The following is a 24139-nucleotide window of genomic DNA, read 5'->3' on the forward strand; positions in this document are numbered from 1 at the left end:
TCGAGGACATCCACTTGTTGTTTTGATTGTTTGGTTTTATTTCCTTTTGCCAAGTGGATGGACAAGAATGCCTAAGAACCTCCTCTAGCTATCTATGCTTTTCTCGTCTCAAACTCTATTCATGCTACATCACAAAATTTGATCAAGTCAGATTCGAACCACTCTGTGTGAGGAGCGCTCGGAGTCCCCGATTTGTCATAGACTTAAACTTCCAAAACCTCTTTATGATTCTCGGTCTGACCGATACCCCACTTTCGGTCCTACCGAGCTCATTAAGTTGATCTAGGTTTTCGATCTCGGTGCAACCGATTTGAACCATTCGGTAACACCGAGTTGCAACAACTGTATACAGTTTTGCATCTCGGTGCCACCGAGTTGTTCCACTCGGTCACACCGACAGGGTCGGGCTATATATAGTCACGGGCAAAAATTTGGAAATTTCTCCGAACCCCTTCGCCCGCGCGATAGCCTGCTCTGCCAACTTGGTCTCCGGATCGTTTCCTCGCCGCCAGCCGCCTCCAGTCGCTGGTCTCCGTCGCCATCAACGGAAATTCAACCCCGCTGTTGCCGCCGTAGCGAGTCTCCGCCGAACTAGGGTATGGACTCGATCTTTGTGCTATTCCCCAATCCGATTCTTAGCACATTGTGATCATCATGATTCTTGCCACATTTGTTAAACTTCTATCCAGTCAATGAACTCGTAGATTAGGTTTAATTCGAAAATTTTAGGGTTAGGTTTCCGCCGAAACCATCTCGGACCCACCGAGTTGAAAAACTCGGTCCCACCGATTTGGCTTATTCCATTGCACAAGTGAGACTCGGTCTGGCCGAGAATTACTTATCGGTGTGACCGATTTTGGAACTCTGTGAAACCCTAGCAGTCTCGGTGCCACCGAACTGTGACTCGGTCTGACCGAGTTCACTAGTTTAGGTGCCAAAACTGCTTCGGTATCACCGAGTTTAGAAATCGGTAGATCCGAGATGCTTTCAGTGGGAAACTAAAACTAAGTTTTTGAATTATTCTTTTGCAAAAATCTCTGCATTTTGTGATGCTTATCCACTCTATCTCATCTATAACCTATTCACAGGGTCAGCAGTCAGAGTTTTCATCATGTCAGACCAAAGTGATAGCCAGAACTTGTCAGAGCAGCAAGTGCAGATGAGTGAGGGCACTAGTCCCTCAAGTTCCTCAGATGATGGCAGCAGGAGCATCCCTAGCAATCTGCCTAAAGCTGCCACAAGACAGAGAAAGAAGAGAACCTCAGACTCAGAAGATGAGGATTATGTGGCAGAAGAGGAAGCAACTTCCAAGAGAGTTGAGCCAGCACAGGGCATAAAACCAGGGATGAAGATCAAAAGGCTAGCAGGCAGGCAGCCTATGTCAAAGGCCAGAGCTTCAACTAAGAAGCCCACTCCCATTGAGCCAGTTGCTGCTGAAGGCAAGAAGAGGAAAGAAAGGGTGAAGAAAACTATAGCCAGAGTGCTTGGCAAGGCTTCCATCATGGAAGATGAGGAGGAACAAGAAGAGGTAGCTGCACCAGCACCTAAGGCACCCAAGCTGATGGGTGATGCCATAAGAACAGGGGCAGCTGCTTCCAAGGCCAAGCCAGCTCCAAAGCCAAAGCCAAAGAGGAACACAAGAAGCATCCCAGCTACTGAGAAGAACAAGGCCCCAGTGCCTGAAGCTGCAGAAGAAGAAGAAGAAGAGAATGTTCTTAGAAAGCTCAAGCCCAAGATCCCAAACCATAACGATGCTCATCCTGTGGCTGAGGATATGAAACTCAGGAGAGAATCAGGGCTCCGGAAGTGGAGAGAAGCAGACCCGTATGCTTCAAGGAGAAGGACTGTAGTTGACTACAGGTTTCACACCAAGGAGCAGCAAGACTTTTATGAGACAGTGCTGCTAGACAAGAGGCCAATTGTCTGTGATATGAGATGGGTTGATTGGCAATACATCAAGGACAACGAAGAGTACTACCCTGGAGTGCAGGACAGCTTCAAGGCATGTGGAGTAGAGGACTTTGTTGGGCAGAAGCTCACAAAGTGGAACGAGGAACTCATCATGCAGTTCTACTCCACAGCCCATTTCTATCCAGATGGCAGGATTGTATGGATGTCAGAGGGTACGAGGTACCAGTCTACAGTTGCTGAATGGGCTCAGCTAATTAATGCCCCAGAAGAGCATGACGATGACTTGGACATTTATGCCAAGAAGAAGATGGACCACAACTCAATGTCAAACATGTATAAGGAGATTCCAAATGAAGCACTTGATACGTTCAAGTTTGGCTCAGTACACTATCTTCTGTCAGGGCTGCCAACCATCAACTGGATTCTTAGGCACACCCTATTGCCCAAGTCTGGAGATCACAAGATGATCAGGGGCCACGCGATCAACTTGCTTCATATCTTTGACGTGCCACAGAAATTCAAAGTCATGAGCCTTATGATTGAAACAATCAAGAGGACAGCAGCAAACCAGAAGAGGAGCTGTGGATATGCCCCACAGATTCAGGAGCTCATCAACTCTAAGATCGGCACGGGCATATACTTATTGGACAAGAAACACCTGCCCATCCGTCCAGACTTTGAAGATAATCAAGTGGTCATGACTGAGAATGAGCCATCATCTGCCCAAGCACAAGCCAAGAAGGAGAAGGCGAGGAAGGAGAAAGCTGCCAAGATGCCTACTCAAGAGGAGGCATCTGAATATTTCCTGAAAACCAAACAAGAGCAGCTTGGTTATTTGATTGCATCCACCCTGCGGATTGAGCAAGGACTAGCCACCCTAAGTCAGAACCAGGCAAGCTTAGAGAGGATCATGGAACAAAAGTTCTATGACTTGGATGTCAAAGTGACAGAGATTCAGACTGCAGTGGAGCAGCTCCAGGATGACATGCAGGAGAGGAGAGGCAAGACTACAACTGATGCCTTTGCCAGAGTGCCACGAGGTCCGAGATCGTCTACAGTGCCAGTTGCTGACCCCAGAGCCACCACGTCTGCACCAGCTACAGCCTCACTTCCACCAGCTCTAGCGTCCACTTCAGCCTCAACTCCGACCACGTCTACAGAAGGCTTCGTCCTTGGAGTGCTCCAGACTCCACCACCACCTGAAGATCAAGCCTGAGTGTCGACTTAGCACTATGCATTTTCTAGGAACTTTTTGGTAACTTGTTGCCAAAGGGGGAGAAAATGTATAGATCATAGGCTTCGAGAGAGAGTGTTGCTTTTATTCTCTCTTGTTTTATTTGGTGGTTTTTCGAACTTTGTTTGCTTTTGTGTGAGATACTATGTCATTGCTCGTGAGACATTGATGATCATGTGTTTGATCATAAGCTACACTTAATGTTTGCTTAATATTATCATCTTATCTATCTTATGTGATCATTCACTAGTCTTGGTGATGAGTGCATGTATTTCATTCTTATCATTTTAAGCGCTCCACCAAGATGTATGTGACATGGAAGAGTAACCCATGACTCTCACTCTTTGTGCATTTGCAGTCCAAAGCAAATTTTAAATATGCACAAATTTAGGGGGAGCTCTTACTTGTCACATACTTCGCAAAGCGACGGTATATTTCATGCTTATTATCATTTGTCGAAGCTTTGATCTATATGTTGTCATCAATTACCAAAAAGGGGGAGATTGAAAGTGCAACTATCCCTAGGTGGTTTTGGTAATTCATAACAACATATAGCTCATTGAGCTAATGCTATTCCAAGATGACTATTTCAGGAAAGCTCAATGATTGGCATGGCATGGATGTGAAAGTGGAACCCTCAAAATGCTAAGGACAAAGGATTGGCTCAAGCTCAAAAGCTCAAGACTCTTCATTTTATATTTTAGTGATCCAAGATCACATTGAGTCTTTAGGAAAAGCCAATACTATCAAGGAGGGATGAGGTGTTTCTTAATGAGCCTCTTGCTTCATGTGCTTAGTGACATGCTCCAAAACCCTCAACTACTTTCCCATATCCACATATGACCTAAACCCTAAGCCAAACTCGGTCCTACCGGTTCTTTCTATCCGGCGCCACCGAGTTTCACTTGTCATAAGCCACTGCCAAACCCTAGCAATTCGGTTCTACCGATAGGGATCTCGGTCTCACCGAGATGGGATTGCAAACTCTCTGTTTCCCTTTTGTAACTTTTCGGTCTCACCGAAAGAGCGAATCGGTCCCACCGAGATTGCAGTGTAAACTCTATGTTTCCTTTTTGTAACTTTTCGGTCTCACCGAAAGAGCAAATCGGTCCCACCGAGTTTACCTGACCAACTCTGTGGTTAGCTTATTACCAAACTCGGTCTCACCGAGTTTGTGTAATCGGTCTCACCGAGATTACGTTATGCCCAAACCCTAACCATATCGGTCCTACCGAGTTGCATGTCAGTCCCACCGAAAATCTCTAACGGTCACTAGGTTTACCTTTTCGGTCCGACCGAGTTTGTTGATTCGGTCCCACCGAGATTGGAAAACTGTGTGTAACGGTTGGATTTTGTGTGGAGGCTATATATACCCCTCCACCTCCTCTTCATTCGTGGAGAGAGCCATCAGAACACATACACAATTCCAACTCATATGTTCTGAGAGAGAACCACCTACTCATGTGTTGAGACCAAGATATTCCATTCCTACCATATGAATCTTGATCTCTAGCCTTCCCCAAGTTGCTTTCCACTCAAATCTTCTTTCCACAAAATCCAAATCCTATGAGAGAGAGTTGAGTGTTGGGGAGACTATCATTTGAAGCATAAGAGCAAGGAGTTCATCATCAACACACCACTTGTTACTTCTTGGAGAGTGGTGTCTCCTAGATTGGCTAGGTGTCACTTGGGAGCCTCCAACAAGATTGTGGAGTTGAACCAAGGAGTTTGTAAGGGCAAGGAGATCGCCTACTTCATGAAGATCTACCACTAGTGAGGCAAGTCCTTCGTGGGCGATGGCCATGGTGGGATAGACAAGGTTGCTTCTTCGTGGACCCTTCGTGGGTGGTTGCTTCTTCGTGGACCCTTCGTGGGTGGAGCCCTCCGTGGACTCGCGCAACCATTACCCTTCGTGGGTGGATCCCTCCGTGGACTCGCGCAACCATTACCCTTCGTGAGTTGAAGTCTCCATCAACGTGGATGTAGGATAGCACCACCTATCCGAACCACGGGAAAAACCTCCGTGTCTCCAATTGTGTTTGAATTTTCCAAACCCTTCCCTTTACATTCTTGCAAGTTGCATGCTTTACTTTCCACTGCCAATATACTCTTTGCATGCTTGCTTGAATTGTGTGATGATTGCTTGACTTGTCCTACAATAGCTAAAATCTGCTAAGAACTAAAATTGGGAAAAGGTTAAGTTTTTATTTGGTCAAGTAGTCTAATCACCCCCCTCTAGACATACTTTCGATCCTACAGACACCCATGGTGCCGATTCGGAGGTTCTCAGCCGCAGAGAAGGGAAACGCCCCCCATGACGAGTCGGGGCCGCTTCCGCCGAAGAAGAGGCTGGCCCGCTGTCGCAACGTACTCGTGAGGCCGGAGGTGTCGAGGCCTTGGTGTGAGCGGCCTCCCCCCGGGTATCCGCTGCCCTTGTACGCCCAGGCCGAGGGCTCCGGAGGAAGAGGCGGCGACCAGCGCCGTCCGCCCCGCGGCCGTGGTCACCGCGCTGTGGTAGTGTGCGCCATCGCCCCAGGAACCCACGCCGAGGGCTCCTCGCGCGAACTCGTGATGTGGACGGTGATGCCTCAGCGCACTTGGATTCGCTTCCCATAGTTCTTCTCCGCTGAGATGCCGCTGAGGGGTCCCCTCGAATTTTGGCTGCAGCATGCCGAGTGTGATGCCCCGGTGACAGGGGCGGAGGTCGAGGTCATCTCCCTGGGCAAGATCTTCATGACCAGCGGCTGGGGTGAGGTCACCCAAGTTTGCCGTACGGAGGGCTCCCTCGCCATCCACTTCGAGTACGACGGCGCCTCCACGATGTTCTTCAAGGTCTTCGACGAGGAAGGCCGCCACTTGGAGTGCTGCCCTGAAGGGGGTCGTCGAGTCGGCGTTGCGGCAGGGGCAAGGCCTGCCGCTGGCCTTGCAGGCGGTTCCTCCGGCAGCAGCGATGGTGCTTAGGAGTCCAGCGAATTTCCCGAGCCCTACGAGACTCCGGAGATGAGCGACGACAACTACGTGCCTCCGAGCTTGCGTCGTGCCCGGAGCGCAGCCGAAGCGTCCGACCGTCGCCGGCGCTGATCTAGATGAGGTTGGCGCCTGCCTCTCATGGCCCACTGTTGATGATGGCGTCGGCGGCGTTGGCGCGTGTAGATAGGGCTCCTGGGAACTTCCTTCTTTTGTTCCCTGCGAGGAATCAAGATGGACCCCATGGGGGCGTGTAAAGGGTCTATAATGCCTTTTGTTGATATTGTCCTTATTATGAAGATTTACGAATGCATGTCCTGCTTCGGCTCGGTCTCCCCTTTCCCACTTTGCGGTATCTTGGTGCTCTACGCCGACAGGTCCTGGTCCCCAGGCAGGCTACAGCCGTCGCTGGTATGCCAGGTCGCGATGTCGTGGTCAAGGCCAGGAGGTGAGCGGCCCGAGGTCTACTTAGAGCTCCTGTGGCGCGATGCTCAAGAGGTCCCCTTTTGTAACACCCCGGATGTAACTTACCATATTTGTAACTCCGACTCTACCATTTTCGGCTATAAGTTATAAGATTTCCCTTTGTGGTTGGGTTTTGTCTTTGTTTTGCATTTTGTTCATGTCATGCATATCATATCATGTCATCATGTGCATCGCATTTGCATACATGTTCGTCTCTTGCATCCGAGCATTTTCCCCGTTGTCCGTTTTGCAATCCGACACTCCCACATGCACCGGCACACCCCTCTTGTCTCTTTTTGTGAGCGGGTGTTAAACTTTCTCGGAATGGACCGAGATTTGCCAAGTGGCCTTGGTACACCATCGGTAGACCGCCTGTCAAATTTCGTGCCATTTGGAGTCCATTTGATACTCCAACGGTTAATCGGGTAACCGCGAAGGCCTCTTGTGTGTTGCAGCCCAACACCCCTCCAAAACGGCCCAATAACCCATCCAAACCACTTCCATGTCCTCTGTCGTCGGATCATGATCGTGTGGGCGAAAACTACACTCCATTTGGACACTCCTACCTCCTCCTAGCTATAAATATGTGCCCCTCCCTGATTTTTTCACTGATGAAACCCTAGCAAAACTCCCTCCCTGCCGCCGGACACGTCCGGTCATCACCGGACAAAACCGCCACCGCACCCGCACCACTCACGCGCCGCCACGTGTCCCCAGACCCATCCCCGCCGTCACGGCCCGGCGAGCCCGAGGAGGGCCCGCCCGAGCCCATAGCCGTGTCGCGCCTCCCCGCGCCCGCGCCCGGCCGCCGCCCGCCGACCTCGCCGGCTTGCGCCGCCGTCTCCAGCGCCGCCCCGCTGTCGCCCGGTCGCCGCCGACCGCCAGTAATATGACCCGTCCTTTATACGGCGGGTTATATCGCGGGGTCATATCCCCAACACAAACTCCATCTCTCTTTCTCTCAGTCTACCTCTCTAACTCCTTCTCTAAGTGTCACTGGCACCCCCCCTTCCCGACATTTGTAGGATCGAAAGTATGTCTAGAGTGGGGGTGATTAGACTACTTGACCAAATAAAACTTATCCTTTTCCCAATTTTAGTTCTTGGCAGATTTTAGCAACTTTGGACAAGTCAAGCAATCTTAACACAATTCAAGCAAGCATGCAAAGAGTATATGAGCAGCAGAAAGTAAAGCATGCAACTTGCAAGAATGTAAAGGGAAGGGTTTGGAGGATTCAAATGCAATAGGAGACACGGATGTTTTTGTCGTGGTCCCAATAGGTGGTGCTATCGTACATCCATGTTGATGGAAACTTCAACCCACGCAGGGTAACGGCTGTGCGAGTCCACGGAGGGCTCCACCCATGAAGGGTCCACGAAGAAGCAACCTTGTCTATCCCACCATGGCCGTCGCCCACGAAGGACTTGCCTCACTAGGGTAGATCTTCACGAAGTAGGTGATCTCCTTGCCCTTACAAACTCCTTGGTTCAACTCCACAATCTTGTCGGAGGCTCCCAAGTGACACCTAGCCAATCTAGGAGACACCACTCTCCAAGAAGTAAAAAATGGTGTGTTGATGATGAACTCCTTGCTCTTGTGCTTCAAATGATAAGTCTCCCCAACACTCAACTCTCTTACACAGGATATGGATTTGGTGGAAAGAAGATTTGAGTGGAAAGCAACTTGGGAAGGCTAGAGATCAAGATTCATATGGTAAGAATGGAATATCTTGGCCTCAACACAAGTGTAGGTGGTTCTCTCTTAGAAAAGGTAAGTTGGAAGTGTAGGTTCGTTCTGATGCCTCTCTTCATGAATGAAGAGGAGGTGGAGGGGTATATATAGCCTCCACACAAAATCTAACCATTACACACAACTTGCCAATATTGGTGGGACCGAATTGATAAACTCGGTCGGACCGATTCAGCAAATCTAATGACCGTTAGGATTTTCGGTGGGACCAACATGCAACTCGGTAGAACCGATATGGTTAGGGTTAGGGCATAATGTAATCTCGGTGAGACCGATTACACAAACTCGGTGAGACCGATTTTGGTAATAAGCTAACCAGAGAGTTGGTCAGGTAAACTCGGTGGGACAATTCGCTCATTTCGGTGAGACCGAAATGTTACGAAAGGGAAACAGAGAGTTTACATTGCAATCTCGGTGGGACCGAAACGTTACGAAGGGAAACAGAGAGATTACAATCCCATCTCGGTGAGACCGAGATCCCTATCAGTGAGACCGATTTGCCTAGGGTTTGTGGCAGTGGCTATGACATCTAAACTCGGTGCCGCTGGATAGAAAGAATCGGTGGGGCCGAGTTTGACTTTTGGTTTAGGTCATATGTGGATGTGAGAAAGTAGTTGAGGGCTTTGGATCATATCACTAAGAATTTTGAGCAAGAGCCTCATTAAGCAACACCTCATCCCTCCTTGATAGTACTGGCTTTTCCTATAGACTCAATGTGATCTTGGATCACTAAAATAGAAAATGTAGAGTCTCGAGCTTTGAGCTTGAGCCAATCCTTTTGTCTTTAGCATTTCTGAGGGGTCCACTTTTCTCATCCATGCCATGCCAATCATTGAGCTTTCCTGAAATATTAATCTTGAAATAGCATTAGCTCAATGAGCTATATGTTGTTAGGAATTACCAAAACCACCTAGGGATAGTTGCACTTTCAATTTCCCCCTTTTTGGTAATTGATGACAACATATAGATCAAAGCTTCGACAAATGATAATAAGAGTGAAAAACATTGTCGCTTTGAGAAGTATGTGAAAAGCAAGAGATCCCCCTAAATTTGTGCATAGTTTAAGATTTGCTTTGGACTGCAAATGCACAATGAGTTAGGATCATGGGTTACTCTTCCATGTCACATACATCTTGGTGGAGCGCTCAAAATGATAATAATTAAATACATGCACTCATCACCAAGCAAAGTGAATGATCATATGGGGATATAAAAGGATAATGTCATCCAACAAGCATTAAGGTAGCATATGATCAAACACATGATCATCCAAGTATCACACAAAAGCATAAAGTATCTCAAACAAGCAAATAACAAAGTTCAACCACCAAACAACAAGAGAGAACAAAGAGCAGCACTCTCTCTCTCGAAGCCTATGATCTATATATTTTCTCCCCCTTTGGCAACAAGTTACCAAAAAGCTCATAAAAATGCATAGTGCTAGATCGACTCTTAGGCTTGGTCTTCAGGTGGTGGTGTAGATAAAACTCCAAGGACGAAGGCATCAGTTGATGTAGATGGAGCTGGTGGAGTGGGTGCTGGAGCTGGTGGCACTGAAGCTGTAGCTGGTGCAGATGAAGTTGCTCTGGTGTCTGTAACTGACACTGTAGTAGATCTCTGTCCTCTGGGCACTCTAGCAAAAGCATCCGTGGTAGACTTGTCCTTCTTCTCCTGCACTTCATCCTGAAGTTTCTCAACAACTAACTGTATCTCTGTGACCTTCACATCTAAATCATAGAACTTCTGCTCCATGATCCTCTCCAAGCTCTCCTGGTTTTGGGTCAGGGTGGCCAATCCCTTCTCAATCCTCAGAGTGGAGGCAATTAAGTAGCCAAGCTGATCTTGCTTGCTCTTCAAAAGATACTGAGATGCCTCATCAATGGTTGGCATCTTTGCAGCCTTTTCAGTCCTTGCCTTCTCCTTCTTTGCTTGTGCTTGCACAAAAGATGGTTCATTCTCATCCATTACCACAGTGTTGTCCTCAAAGTCTGGGTAGATGGGCATATGATCCTTGTCCAAGAGATATGTGCCAGTGCCCATCTTGGAGTTGATTAGCTCCTGGATCTGTGGGGCATACCCACAACTTCTCTTCTGATCTGCAGCGGTTCTCTTTATAGTTTTCACAATTAGGCTCATGACTTTGAACTTTTGAGGCACATCAAATATGTGAAGCAGGTTAATTGCATGACCTCTGATCATCTTGTGATCACCTGACTTTGGCAATAGAGTGTGCCTGAGGATCCAGTTGATTGTTGGCAAACCTGATAGAAGGTAATGTACTGATCCAAATTTGTGTGTCTCAAGAGCAGCATCTGGGATCTCTCTGTACATATGTGCCATGGTGTTGTGATCCTTTTTCTTCTTGGCATAGACATCCAAGTCATCTTCATTCTCCTTAGGAGCATTGATCAGTTTTGCCCATTCTTCAACCGTTGACTGGTACCTGGTACCTTCAGACATCCAGACAATCCTTCCATCTGGGTAGAAATGAGTTGTGGAGTAGAACTACATAATAAGCTCATCATTCCACTTTGTGAGCTTCTGCCCAACAAAGTCCTCTACTCCACAAGACTTGAAACTATCATAGACTCCAGGATAGTGTTCTTCATTTTCCCTGATGTACTCCCAGTCCACCCATCTCATATCACAGACTATAGGCTTCTTGTCAAGCAACACTGTCTCATAGAAGTCATGTTGTTCCTTTGTATGGAACCTATAGTCCACGGCAGTTCTTCTCCTAACTGCATAGGGATCAGTCAATCTCCACTGCCTGAGTCCTGCATCCTTCCTGAGCTTCATGTCCTCAGCTACTGGATGAGCATCATTGTGATCTGGAATTTTGGGCTTCAACTTCCTCAAGACATGTGACCCATCATCTTCTTCTTCTATAGCAGCTTCAGGCACTGGGGCCTTGTTCTTCTCTACAGCTGGAATATTCCTTATACTCCTCTTGGGTGCAGCTTTGGGTTTTGGAGCAGCTTCCTTGGGAGCTTCTTTGGGATTAGATGGAGCAGCCCCTGATCTTATAGCATCTCCCATAAGCTTTTGAGCTTTAGGTGCTGGTGCAGCAACCTCTTCCTCTTCATCTTCCATCATTAAGGGCTTCCCAATTACTCTGGCAATGGTCTTCTTGACCCTTTCTTTACTCTTCTTACCATCTCCAGTTTCCTTGGGTTTAAGAGTGAACTCCATTGTTTCTCCTTGGCAACTTTCCTTGCCTTAGACATGGGCTGTCTTCTTGCTGACATCTTAGTCTTCAGACCTGGCTTAGTTGCAGCAGATGTGCCATATTCCTTTTTCAGAACTTCCTCTTTGAGGTGGCCTCTTCCTCAACAGCCACATAGTCCTCATCCTCAGAATCTGAGGTTCTCTTCTTTCTGGTCCTGGTGGCTTCCTTAGGCAAGTTGCTGGGTGTACTCCTGCTTCCATCATCATAGCTTCTAGAGGAACTAGTGCCCTCACTCATGTGACCTTGCTCCTCAGACTTGTTCTGATTGTCACTCTGATCAGACATGATGCAAACACTGATAGTAGACCCTGTGAATAGATATAGATGAGATAGATTGGATGAGAATCACAAAGTGCAGAGGTTTTTGCAAAAGAATGAGTCAAAACTTAGTTTTAGTTTTCCACAGAAAGCATTTCGGATCTACCGATTTGAAAACTCAGTGATACCAAAGCAGCTTTTGGAACCTAAACTAGTGAACTCGGTCAGACCGAGTCAAAGTCCGGTGGCACTGAGACTGTTAGGGTTTCACAAAGAATTGAACTCGGTCACACCGATTTGCAATTCTCGGTCAGACCGAGAATCACATGTGCAATGGCCTTAGCCAAATCGGTGGAACCGATTTCAACAACTCGGTTGGTCCAAGATGATTTCGGTGGAAACCTAACCCTAAATTTTCAATCCACAACTAAACTACAGAGTGATTTCACTGGATAGAGTGATCTCAATCATGGCAATATACATGGCAAAACAATGTGCTAGGAATCAGAGTGAGATTAGCACAAGGATCAAGTCCATACCCTAAGTGCGGCAATGGACCTGCTACGGTGGCAACGGCGGAGACGATTTCCGTTGACGGCGGCGGAGACCAGTGGCGGGAGGCAGCTGGCGATGAGGAGGACAAACCGGAGACCCAGGGAGGCAGAGCAGGCTGAGCGCGGGTGAAGGGGTTCGAAGAATTTTCCAAATTTTGTCCCGGGGATATATATAGTCTGACCCTGTCGGTGTGACCGAGTGGAACAACTCGGTGGCACTGAGATGCATAACTGCAAGAAGTTACTGCAACTCGGTGTGACCGGAAAGTTCAAATCGGTTGCACCGAGATTGAAAACCTAGATTGACTTAGTGATCTCAGTATGACCGAAATGGATGAATCGGTCAGATTGAAACACACAAAGAAGTTTTGGAAGTTTAAGTCTATGACGAATCAGGGACTCCGAGTGCTCCTCACACAGAGTGGTTCGAATCTGACTTGATCAAACTTTGTGATGTAGCATGAATAGAGTTTGAGACAAGAAAAGCATAGATAGCTAGAGAAGGTTCTTAGGCATTCTTGTCCATCCACTTGGCAAAAGAAAAAGGAACCAAACAATCAAAACAACAAGTGGATGTCCTCGAATGAGTAAATTATGCAACCAACATGCTCACACAATAAAATGGCAAATGAAATATGTGGCAAAGCATGCACAACCATTCTAGCATCTATCAAGCAATTGGCGATGACTAGGTCATCTATATATGAGTATATTGACTTAGGAGTCAAATGAGAACATTTGATCATAGGTCATACTCATCGTTTAAGCACAAGTGGGGTTACCACTTTTACATAAAGCGTTGTTGTGTTAACACCATTAGAGTTGCTTTAGCTCAATTCTTAGAGTAAAGCCCCCCTAGATGTGAGATCCCCCCTAAGAGGGATGAACTAACCTTGGGTTTTGTCGATGATGACTTCATGTAGGTGTTGAAGATGTGGATGCTTAATGTTGATGTACATCATTTGGACCAATCCTTTGGAGTGAGTTGCACTTTCAATACCTACACGGGTTAGTCCCACAAGGAACAAACAAGGATATCCATAGACATAGAGTGATGCACACACAAGATGATGTCTACGAAAGCATTAGGTTACCTTGTCCCTTGTCTTACCAACAAGAGGGTTTGTGACTCCTTGAACTAGTGCAAGATGTGGAAGTTGACTGCACTTGTTCTTGCCAAAATGATTAGAGTGAAGTATGTTCTTGTAGGATCAAAAGTATGTTGGTGGAGTCACCCTTAGTAACTCTCTAGTTCTTCTTCTTCGGGATCCATATCATCTTGATGGGAATCCTTGGAGTTGTAGTCGTACTTGATGAAGTAGAACTTGATGTAGTCTTGGGAACCCACTTGACCAAGGCCTTAGGAGCTTCTTCAAATGCATTAATCTCCTCTTGAAGCTTATCCTTGCCTTTTTGCTTGTGGTCTTGTGATGGAAGATCATCTTGAGCTTCTGTCCCTTTGAAGGAAGTAGGATCATACTTCTTTTGTTGAGGAACAAACTTCGTCTTGGGGTATTGATCTTCTTCCCACTCAACTCCATTGGCATTGAACTTTCGTTCAAAACCAACACCTTGGTTCTTCCGGTGCCTTCCTTGCTTGCGTACAATTTCCTTGAATTGCTTACTCCCGACAAGGCTCTTGTAAACACCTTTCTCTATAATTCCCTTTAATACGCTATTTTCTTGCTCAAGTGTAACTTGGCTAAGAGAATCATTAGTGGAATCATGAGAACTACTAGAAGCAACAACATTGTATTGAGCATGATTATTGTTACTACTAGAGGAAGAATCTTTCTTGTTCTTGTTACTAGACTTGACTTGAGGCATGTGAGTGGATAAGAGTAAATGCTTGGCAATGTAAGAAGAACTTTTCTTGCGAAGATCATCATTGATTGCTTTTAAGAACTCATGCTCTTGCTCAAGGTTGAGCTTTTCAAAACGCAATTTCTCATGAGTCCTTAAAAGTTCTCGATGATCTCCTAAGATAGTTTCATGAGCTAACTTAAGAGTGTTTAGTTCTTTAGTTAGAAACTCAATCTCATCCTTATCATTGTCATTCGTTTTATCTTAATTATCATGATTAATTGATGTTTCATCGTAGTATTCATCACTAGAGTTGTCAACAAGTAAATCATCATCACCTAACAAGTCATCTTCATCACTATTGAAATCAACTTACTCGGGGTGTGATACCTTTGGGCCTTTATCCATGTAGCATCTTCCAAGTCCTTCATTTGGTGAATCAAATATGTCATAGGAGTTGGTTGGCACAAGTGCTAGACCGGCAACACCTTCATCTTGAGTATATTCGGAGTCGGAGCAATAGCTTCTCTCGGAGTGATTGTCGGAGTCGGAGCCGGATACCCATTCACCAACATGAGCTTGATGTCTTCGTTTTTTGTAGCTCCTTGATGACTTGTCCTTCCTTTTTGAATCCTTGCTTCTCCGGGATGTTCTTCGTTCATAAGGATCATCTCTACTCCTTCTCTCTCTTGATGGTGATTCTTCTCTTCTACTTCTTCTTTTTGGAGAATCTTCTCTTCTCTTGTAGGGTGCCGTACACTCATTGGAATAGTGTCCGGGTCTTCCACAATTGTAGCAATTTCGCTCTCGACTAGAAGATCTTTCGTCATTGTAGGACCTTGACTTGGAACTTCTCTCTTTGCTTCTACTCTTGTAGAACTTGTTGAAGTTCTTCACCATTAGGCTCAATTCTTCATTGAAGGTTTGTTTCTCACTTGATGATGTGGGGGCTTCACATGAGGCTTTGTAAGCACCACTTGACTTGTTATGGAGCTCCTCCTTATCCTTGAGTGAAATCTCATGAGCAACAATTCTTCCAATGACTTCTGTTGGCTTGAGATCTTTGTAATTGGGCATCATTTGGATCAATGTGCATACGATATCATATTTTCCGTCCAAAGCTCTTAGGATCTTGTTGATGATGAATTTGTCGGTCATCTCTTCAATTCCTAAGCCGGCGATCTCATTTGTGATAAGAGAAAGCCTAGAGTACATTTCAGTGACACCTTCACCATCCTTCATTTTGAACTTGTCAAGCTGGCTTTGAAGCACATCCAACTTGGATTCCTTGACGGAGTCGGTACCTTCATGCATATCAATCAAAGTATCCCAAATTTCCTTTGCATTCTCAAGACGGCTGATTTTGTTGAATTCTTCGGGGCACAATCCGTTGAAGAGGATATCACAAGCTTGAGCATTGTATTGCAGCATCTTCAACTCTTCCGCGGTAGCTTCACGGTTCGGTTCTCTCCCATCAAAGAATTCACCTTGCAAGCCAATACACACAATAGCCCATACGGCGGGGTTATGTCCAAGAATATGCATTTTCATCTTATGCTTCCAACTAGCAAAATTAGTACCATCAAAGTAAGGACCTCTATGGTGGTAATTTCCCTCGCTAGACGCCATACTCTCCTAGGTTGTGAAACCAAGGCTATGACTACCAAAATCTATGGAAATCAAAGCAAATGGAGACCAATGCTCTGATACCATTTGTAGGATCGAAAGTATGTCTAGAGGGGGATGATTAGACTACTTGACCAAATAAAACTTCTCCTTTTCCCAATTTTAGTTCTTGGCAGATTTTAGCAACTTTGGACAAGTCAAGCAATCTTAACACAATTCAAGCAAGCATGCAAAGAGTATATGAGCAGCGGAAAGTAAAGCATGCAACTTGCAAGAATGTAAAGGGAAGGGTTTGGAGGATTCAAACGCAATAGGAGACACGGATGTTTTTGTCGTGGTCCCAATAGGTGGTGCTATCGTACATCCATGTTGATGGAAACTTCAACCCACGCAGGGTAACGGCTATGCGAGTCCACGGAGGGCTCCACCCACGAAGGGTCCACGAAGAAGCAACCTTGTCTATCCCACCATGGCCGTCGCCCACGAAGGACTTGCCTCACTAGGGTAGATCTTCACGAAGTAGGCGATCTCCTTGCCCTTACAAACTCCTTGGTTCAACTCCACAATCTTGTCGGAGGCTCCCAAGTGACACCTAGCCAATCTAGGAGACACCACTCTCCAAGAAGTAACAAATGGTGTGTTGATGATGAACTCCTTGCTCTTGTGCTTCAAATGATAGTCTCCCCAACACTCAACTCTCTCTCACAGGATATGGATTTGGTGGAAAGAATATTTGAGTGGAAAGCAACTTGGGAAGGCTAGAGATCAAGATTCATATGGTAAGAATGGAATATCTTGGCCTCAACACAAGTGTAGGTGGTTCTCTCTCAGAAAAGGTAAGTTGGAAGTGTAGGTTCGTTTTGATGCCTCTCTTCACGAATGAAGAGGAGGTGGAGGGGTATATATAGCCTCCACACAAAATCTAACCGTTACACACAACTTGCCAATCTCGATGGGACCGAATTGATAAACTCGGTCGGACCAATTCAGCAAATCTAGTAACCGTTAGGATTTTCGGTGGGACCGACATGCAACTCGGTAGGACCGATATGGTTAGGGTTAGGGCATAACGTAATCTCGATGAGACCGATTACACAAACTCGGTGAGACCGATTTTGGTAATAAGCTAACCAGAGAGTTGGTCAGGGCAACTCGGTGGGATCGATGCGCTCATTTCAGTGAGACCGAAATGTTACGAAAGGGAAACAGAGAGTTTACATTGCAATCTCGGTGGGACCGATCGGTCATCTCGGTGGGACCGAAACATTACGAAGGGAAATAGAGAGATTACAATCCCATCTCGGTGAGACCGAGATCCCTATGGTGAGACCAATTTGCCTAGGGTTTGTGGCAGTGGCTATGACATCTGAACTCGGTGGCGCCGGATAGAAAGAATCGATGGGGCCGAGTTTGACTTTTGGTTTAGGTCATATGTGGATGTGAGAAAGTAGTTGAGGGCTTTGGAGCATATCACTAAGCATTTTGAGCAAGAGCCTCATTAAGAAACACCTCATCCCTCCTTGATAGTATTGGCTTTTCCTATAGACTCAATGTGATCTTGGATCACTAAAATAGAAAATGTAGAGTCTTGAGCTTTGAGCTTGAGCCAATCCTTTTGTCCTTAGCATTTTTTAGGGGTCCACTTTTCTCATCCATGCCATGCCAATCATTGAGCTTTCCTGAAATATTAATCTTGAAATAGCATTAGCTCAATGAGCTATATGTTGTTAGGAATTACCAAAACCACCTAGGGATAGTTGCACTTTCAACATTGAAGGAGTAGGGTGACACCTTGATCTTGATATTAATCTATCTAATGGCTTCTCTCTCAAACACACACACACACTCGCTAGTTGTGGCTCTATGCCTAGCACACACACACTCTCGATATGTCTCCCCCCCAGCAAAGACAGGAGCAGGGGGACACTTTGATCTTGATCTTAATCTATCTATTGGCTTGTCTCTCAAACACACACACACACACACACACACTCGCTAGTTGCGTCTTTGTGCCTCACTCACGCACTCTCGATACGAATTTCTCTCCGTAGCCCTCCTTAATATGTAGATTTCTCGGTGGTCCTTGATGGTGGGGGTGGCGGTGATGTACCGAGTGATCTACTCGCCGACCATCAACAACATACCCAAAATAGTAATGATATTGCTAGTTTGTTGCATCAAAGGTGTAATCAACATCGTACATAAGGATCTAGTACTCGGTAACAATCCCATTTAAACTCGTGGTTGTTTTCACAGTTCCGTAATGAATAAAGCCGGAGCTTGAAAACAAATCTTAGAATCCATTCACCTACTCAAGAAAATAGCTTATCTATCGCCAAAGAAAGCCATGGGCAACATTCATCATTATCTGTAATTGATAAATACAGGGCAAAAACAAACGCAATATGAACATAATCTCTTTCAGACAATTCAAAACAAAATATCCTTCAAATAGTTCACCTGAATTCTCAATTGCATTTACTATTTCCCCTTTGCGGATCATTCATAAAACATGTTGTTCATAGGCTGCTTAGCCTCTTCTCTGCAATTGGTCTTTGCGCCAAGGGCGCAATGGGTCATCTAGTATATACAATAATTAGAGCTGCTAAGCTAGGCCTCCTCCGGTGCATTCATAGTGTTGGGCATTGGCTCATCCGGGAGTGACACATGTCCTCGGTTTTTGCCTTTGGCTACCTCCTATCTTTGGCTTTTGCTTCCTTCGGTTTTCTACCTTCTTTTCTCCTATTGTGTTGGACCGTTCATACTGCAGTTGCTGCTTATGATGATCCTTCATGAAGCCTCGACCATTTTCTTCTCATCTAGCATCTCTCTCCCTATCCGCAGCGGAGCGGTGCCGCAACAAGAGGTGCCCTCTCCTTTGTGTCCTCTCCCTCAATTTCTTCTGGTTCTGTCTGCCTCTCCTCTCTCCAATTTACATGTCCACTCCTTTCTTCATGCGCAGGTGAAGATGACACAGGAGAAGCCCCGAAAGGTGGGACCATCTACCATCGGCCACCATGGGAAGACCAACGACTGGCATGACACGTTGCTTTCGGAGAAGATCGGTAAAGGTGGAGGCCATTGGGATTTTGGGAGGAACTTCTGCCAAAGTTGGACATCGGTGGTGCAGTAGCAGGAGTGGCAACACACTCGACCTATCTCCCCAGCAAGACCACACCTTCTCCGTCACGGCTTCTCCTTGTCGGCTGAGCTGCTAGCCTCGACATCCTTCCTCGGTTGCTTTCCTTCGCCTTAGCTGGCTCCTTGACCCCATGGTATGCCAGATTTCATTAAAAGTATTTCCTTTTTCCTTGGTTATTTAACGATCACAGTGATGTGAACTAAGATGTGCCAATCATTATAGATGCCAAAATCATATCAAACATTCGGTTAGTGTCGTGGAATTGTCACTGCAGATGTCCTTAGTGTTAGGACTTTAGTCGCGAGGCCAACGCATCTATGTGGTAACTTGAGAGGGGTTGAGCGGGACGAGAGACGTGATGTTTTACCCAGGTTCGGCCCCTCACCGTGGAGGTAAAATCCTACATCCTGCTTCATTGATATTGATGATGATGATCACAATTACACGGGTGCTCTAACTCGAGAGCTCTAGACTTGTTTGTCTAACCCTAACTTATCAAACTTGTGGAACTTCTCTCTCTTGGGGTGCCCTGCCCCTCCTTATATATGTTGAAGGGGCGGATTACATGACTAGTCCTATTAGGATTAGGATTACTCTATTACAAGTGGAGTCCTAGTCTTGATTTCTTTGTAAGGGAATATTCCTTATGCTTTCCTCTTAAGCCGGCCCACCATAACATAGGCCGGTCTTCCATGAACCGCCTGTCGGGCCATCGGGTCTTGTTGTTCCTCTTGACCCACTTGCCGGGTTACCAATGAGTCACCAGGCCCAGTCGGGTCATTTAGTGAGTGAGGAGATCCGGGCGGGTCACTTCGTGAGTCGCCAAGTCAGGGCGGGTCACCAGTGAGTCGCCAAGTCCGGTCGGGTCATGCTTCCGGTCGGGTCATTCCGCGGGGTATATCCCCGACATTAGCCCCCAGTTTAATTTGGATTCATCCATGTTAAACTTATCCTGCAAAATAAACACAAGAACAAATTTGACAGGTTGTGCTCCGGGCTAAAAATACTTGTAAGTCGGCACCTGATCATCCTGAAGTCCTTGTCATTTCCTTCTTCTAGAAAGTCCAGGTCAATAGGCCAGCTTCATAATCAATCTGATTTTCAGCCGGCTTGAAGATGTAAAACTTGCCGAGTTATAATTTCCAAAATCTTTGGGTTATAAAAGACTGATGATGCCGAGTCATACTTGTTGTTGACACCGGGTCATGTAATTGATCTTCCTGATTTGCTCAAAACTAAGAATTTGAAGTCGTTCCTCCTTTATATGCATAATACCTGTAGCCCCCAAGTCTTAAGAGGAGAACATAGTGATAGCTTAAGACTTGCTCCAATATAATTGTTGCAACCTTGAAGAAATCCGGTTTGTTCATCTCAATCATTAGTCATAATCTGAATATTCCCCATATGTAGCCCCCAAGTGTCGAGTTGTCATGCTTGCAGCAACCTGGGACTTGTAATTGCCTTATGCTCATGAAAACTTCAACCAGTGTAGCCTCCAAGGGCCGGGTCATTATGCAACAATGAGCAGGGACTTTGTAGATATAACCATGTAAACTTGAACATCAACGTGTAGCCCCCAAGGGCCGGCCTAGTAAGATATTACTGAGCTGGGACTTTGCATATTCTTCAGTGATAATAACATCATATGATGTAATCTCCACCATGGGGCTTGAACCCACGTCCACAAGGTTAAGAGCTTTGTACTCTACCAACTGAGTAGTGGATCTTTCAATATAATGGACTGAGTCTTATGTACCTTGAATTTTGACAGGAGCAATTGGTAGCCCCCAAGGGCCGGCTCATTATAATGTGATGAGTCGGGTCTTCAATAAGTTGAGCCAAAAAATGAATTTACATTAGCCCCCAAGTGCCATGGTGCATGCTGGCAGTGACATGGGACTTGCATATTTGATGTAATCTCAATATGAATAATGTAGCCCCCAAGTGCCGGGTCATAAGCCTGCAGTGACTCGGGACTATTCATTTCATTGTAGAATAAACCATATCCATTAATAAAATAATAGCCATTGCACAAAAGCGACTTTGAATACCTTATCTGTTGACAAGTAAATCCGGAGTTTAAATACCATATGCCCTGGCGACTTAATGTCAAAAGCCAGGGCGGGTAACCACCCAAATGTAGTCTTATCCTGCACACAAGTAGATCATAAGATCCCTTGACGGTTTACGCAGGGTGGGTCGTAATATCCCACATATAACCATTGTGATATTGATTTTGTACTGCCGGTTTACATGACCTGTGCAGTAAGGGTGATAACCCAATCCTTAGAAGCCAATACTTCCAAATATATGATGATTGTCACATGCTGGCGACTTATCGTCCAAAGCCAAGCCGGATTTAAACGAAACCACACTCATACTTAGATCCCCTGTTCAAGAATTCATCCGATTAACCAGTTAACTTGCCGATTAATCCCTACTCATAGGGTCCCCGAGTAGCCGATTACCCGATAAATCACCCGATTAATTGATTAAATGGCCGATTAACTTGCCGATTAGCCTATTAATCCCCTACTCACCAGCCGACCGAGCAGCTACCAGTTAACGATTTCCTCAACAATGCTTAGATCTGAACAAAAAGTCTCAAGACAAAACCAAAGATTGTTTGCAAAAACTTAAACCAAAAAAAATCGAGGTTTCTGATTCGAATACGATCAGTAAACCGTTCCAAAGGGGTTAAGTTAGGATTCGAATACGATTATGTAGCCCCCAGTGGCTTTGGCGTTGCGCCGATCAAGAGGGTACCGACAGCTATGTTCTCTTTGGTTCGAATACGACCTATGTTTGAACAGGAAGCCCCCAAATGACCTTAAGAGGTTTTTAACGACCCTGATTCGAATATGATCCAAGTTGGACCCAAAAGGGGTTAAGCTATGATTCGGATACGATCAAGAAGCCCCCTAGTGAGTTTGGCAGTGTGCCGATCAAGAGGGTACCGACAGCTATGTTCTCCTTGGTTCGAATACGACCTATGTTTGAACAGGAAGCCCCCAAATGACCATATAAATTTTGGCATCGCGCCGATCAAGAGGGTACCGACAGCTATGCTCGATGAGTAGGAAGCCCCCAAGTGACCATAATAAGATAAGCCGTAAGGCAGGATACTCATGTTTGAACCGCGCATCATGGCAGCAAGTTCTCTTTGGCAATCTTTAATTTTTCTGAGAACTCGAATCTTGCGAGAGATCAATTCTTTTTAAACCGGAACTTTAAACCGGATTTCAAAACTTTTTGGGAGACAGATTGTCCTTGAGCCGGATGTTTGAACCAGATTTGAGAGTTTAAAAGCTTTGTAAGAGACAAATTTACCTTGAGCCGGATGTTTGAACCGGATTTGAGAGCTTCAAAGCTTTGCGTGAGAGATATGTCTCTTGAACCGGATTTTAAACCGGAATCTTTATTTTGAACCAGAAATTTTCTGACGGCCTTTTAAGTTTTCACCAATATGGCGGTAGCCCCCGGGACCGGATTATCTTCCCTCCAATGATCCGGAGTTCTTGAACGAGTCATGTCCTTGTAGCCCCCGAGTCTTAAGACGACTCGAGGAGTTGGCTTGAGACTCTCCATGCTTGATCATGATATAAACCGGTATATAGTTCAGTAGATCAGTGATATAACTTGTCCTGCATTGGAAAACTTGCAAGCCAGAGTAATTACTCTTTTAAAGAAAGGAGATATATAATATAAAAATATACTGGATGGATTTCACCTGATATGTTAAACCAGAAATTATCCATTGCGGAGTTGATGATTACCATGGTGAAGCTGAAATCAATCATGGCCGAGTCGGCCGTGGGAGCAGACAGATGAGTCGGCCGAGGCGTTGTAAGCCGGCGCAGTCGGGCGAGGCAATCGCAGGTGCGGTAAGCCGCGTGGACGGGCAAATTGTCCGTCACATTATAAGCCGGCGCAAATGTGTAAGCCGGACGCGAGGGCGGACGGGCAAATCATCCATGGCATTGTAAGGCGGCGCGGACGGACGAGTCGTCTGGTGCATTAATATAGACCGAACCGCCGAGGCAGCGGCTTACACGTGTGCCGCGAAGTTGCGCGACATAAACGAACACCAATAAAAATGATGTTGGCGCATGCTTCATATCCGCGGTATATCAACACTTGTGTAATGAATAATGTACCTGTGTATAACAACATTATAGGGTAAAGTGGTTGTTTTTACAATAAAATTAACAGATACTGATAAAAAGTAAACTGGATGGATGTCACCTGATGTTTTGAAATGACTGAAGATCTGTACATAGAATTCTTGCACAGAGCTGTGGTAGTGCTCGGCAATACTTTTTAGACTGTCAACACAAATCGCCGAGACTCGTGCTCTGTTGAATTGGCAGCGTGGTCTTCAAAATGATTATGCATGCATGCACTTCCTTTTCACGTGAATCCTCACAACAACTCCAGGATGTAGCTTCTGTACTGAGGTGCAGCGGTTCAGAGCACCAAGAGGCCGTGGGAGACGGTGATCACGGCGGCGGCTCGGCGCAGAACAGGCGCGAGGACTCACGCGCGGCCGGCTTGACGAGGCGGTGCAGCGACTTGGCGTCTTCGTCAGGCATGTGCGCGAGGCGATGGTTGGCATCAGATGGTCTGCCTGCTGCGGAGATGAGCCGGCGCAACGGTTCATGGCAGCGGCGGGTCAGCAATGTGATGGGGTCGCGGAGGAAGTGAAGCGAGCCGGCGACGTGGTGTGTCTGATATGCCGCGGCAATAAAGGCGGTGGCTTGAGGCGTGGGTGTCGGCGTTCGCGGAGGCAGCAGCGGCTCTCCTCATCGCGTGAGGCGGTGGCGTCTCAAGGCAAAGCGCGGCGCTCGACGGCAACAGCTCCGAGAGGCGAGGCGGAAACGACACGCGAGACCCGGATGGCAGCTTAAGGCACGACGCAGTTTGGTGATGCTGACATGGGGAGGTTGCAGAAGCGGCGGCTCACGGCGGTAGTTGAGGCCGTGGCAGGTGCGGCGGCTCGAAGCACTGCAGGGGAGGCGGCTCAGAACAGGCGGCGTGCAATGGAAACACCGGCTCAACGCGGCAACGAAGGTGCAGCTGTAGAGGTGCTCCGGAGAGATGAGGCGAGGCGACGGCTCACGGTTAAAAGCTTCAGATAGAATAAGTATATGTATCGGACATGGAGTTCTAGTTGTGTACAGGCAATTGACTTGTACGTCAAT

This window comes from Triticum urartu, chromosome 3A, assembly GCF_056163025.1.
Source record: "Triticum urartu cultivar PI428250 chromosome 3A, HENAU_Tu73, whole genome shotgun sequence".
Lineage (NCBI taxonomy): Eukaryota > Viridiplantae > Streptophyta > Magnoliopsida > Poales > Poaceae > Triticum > Triticum urartu.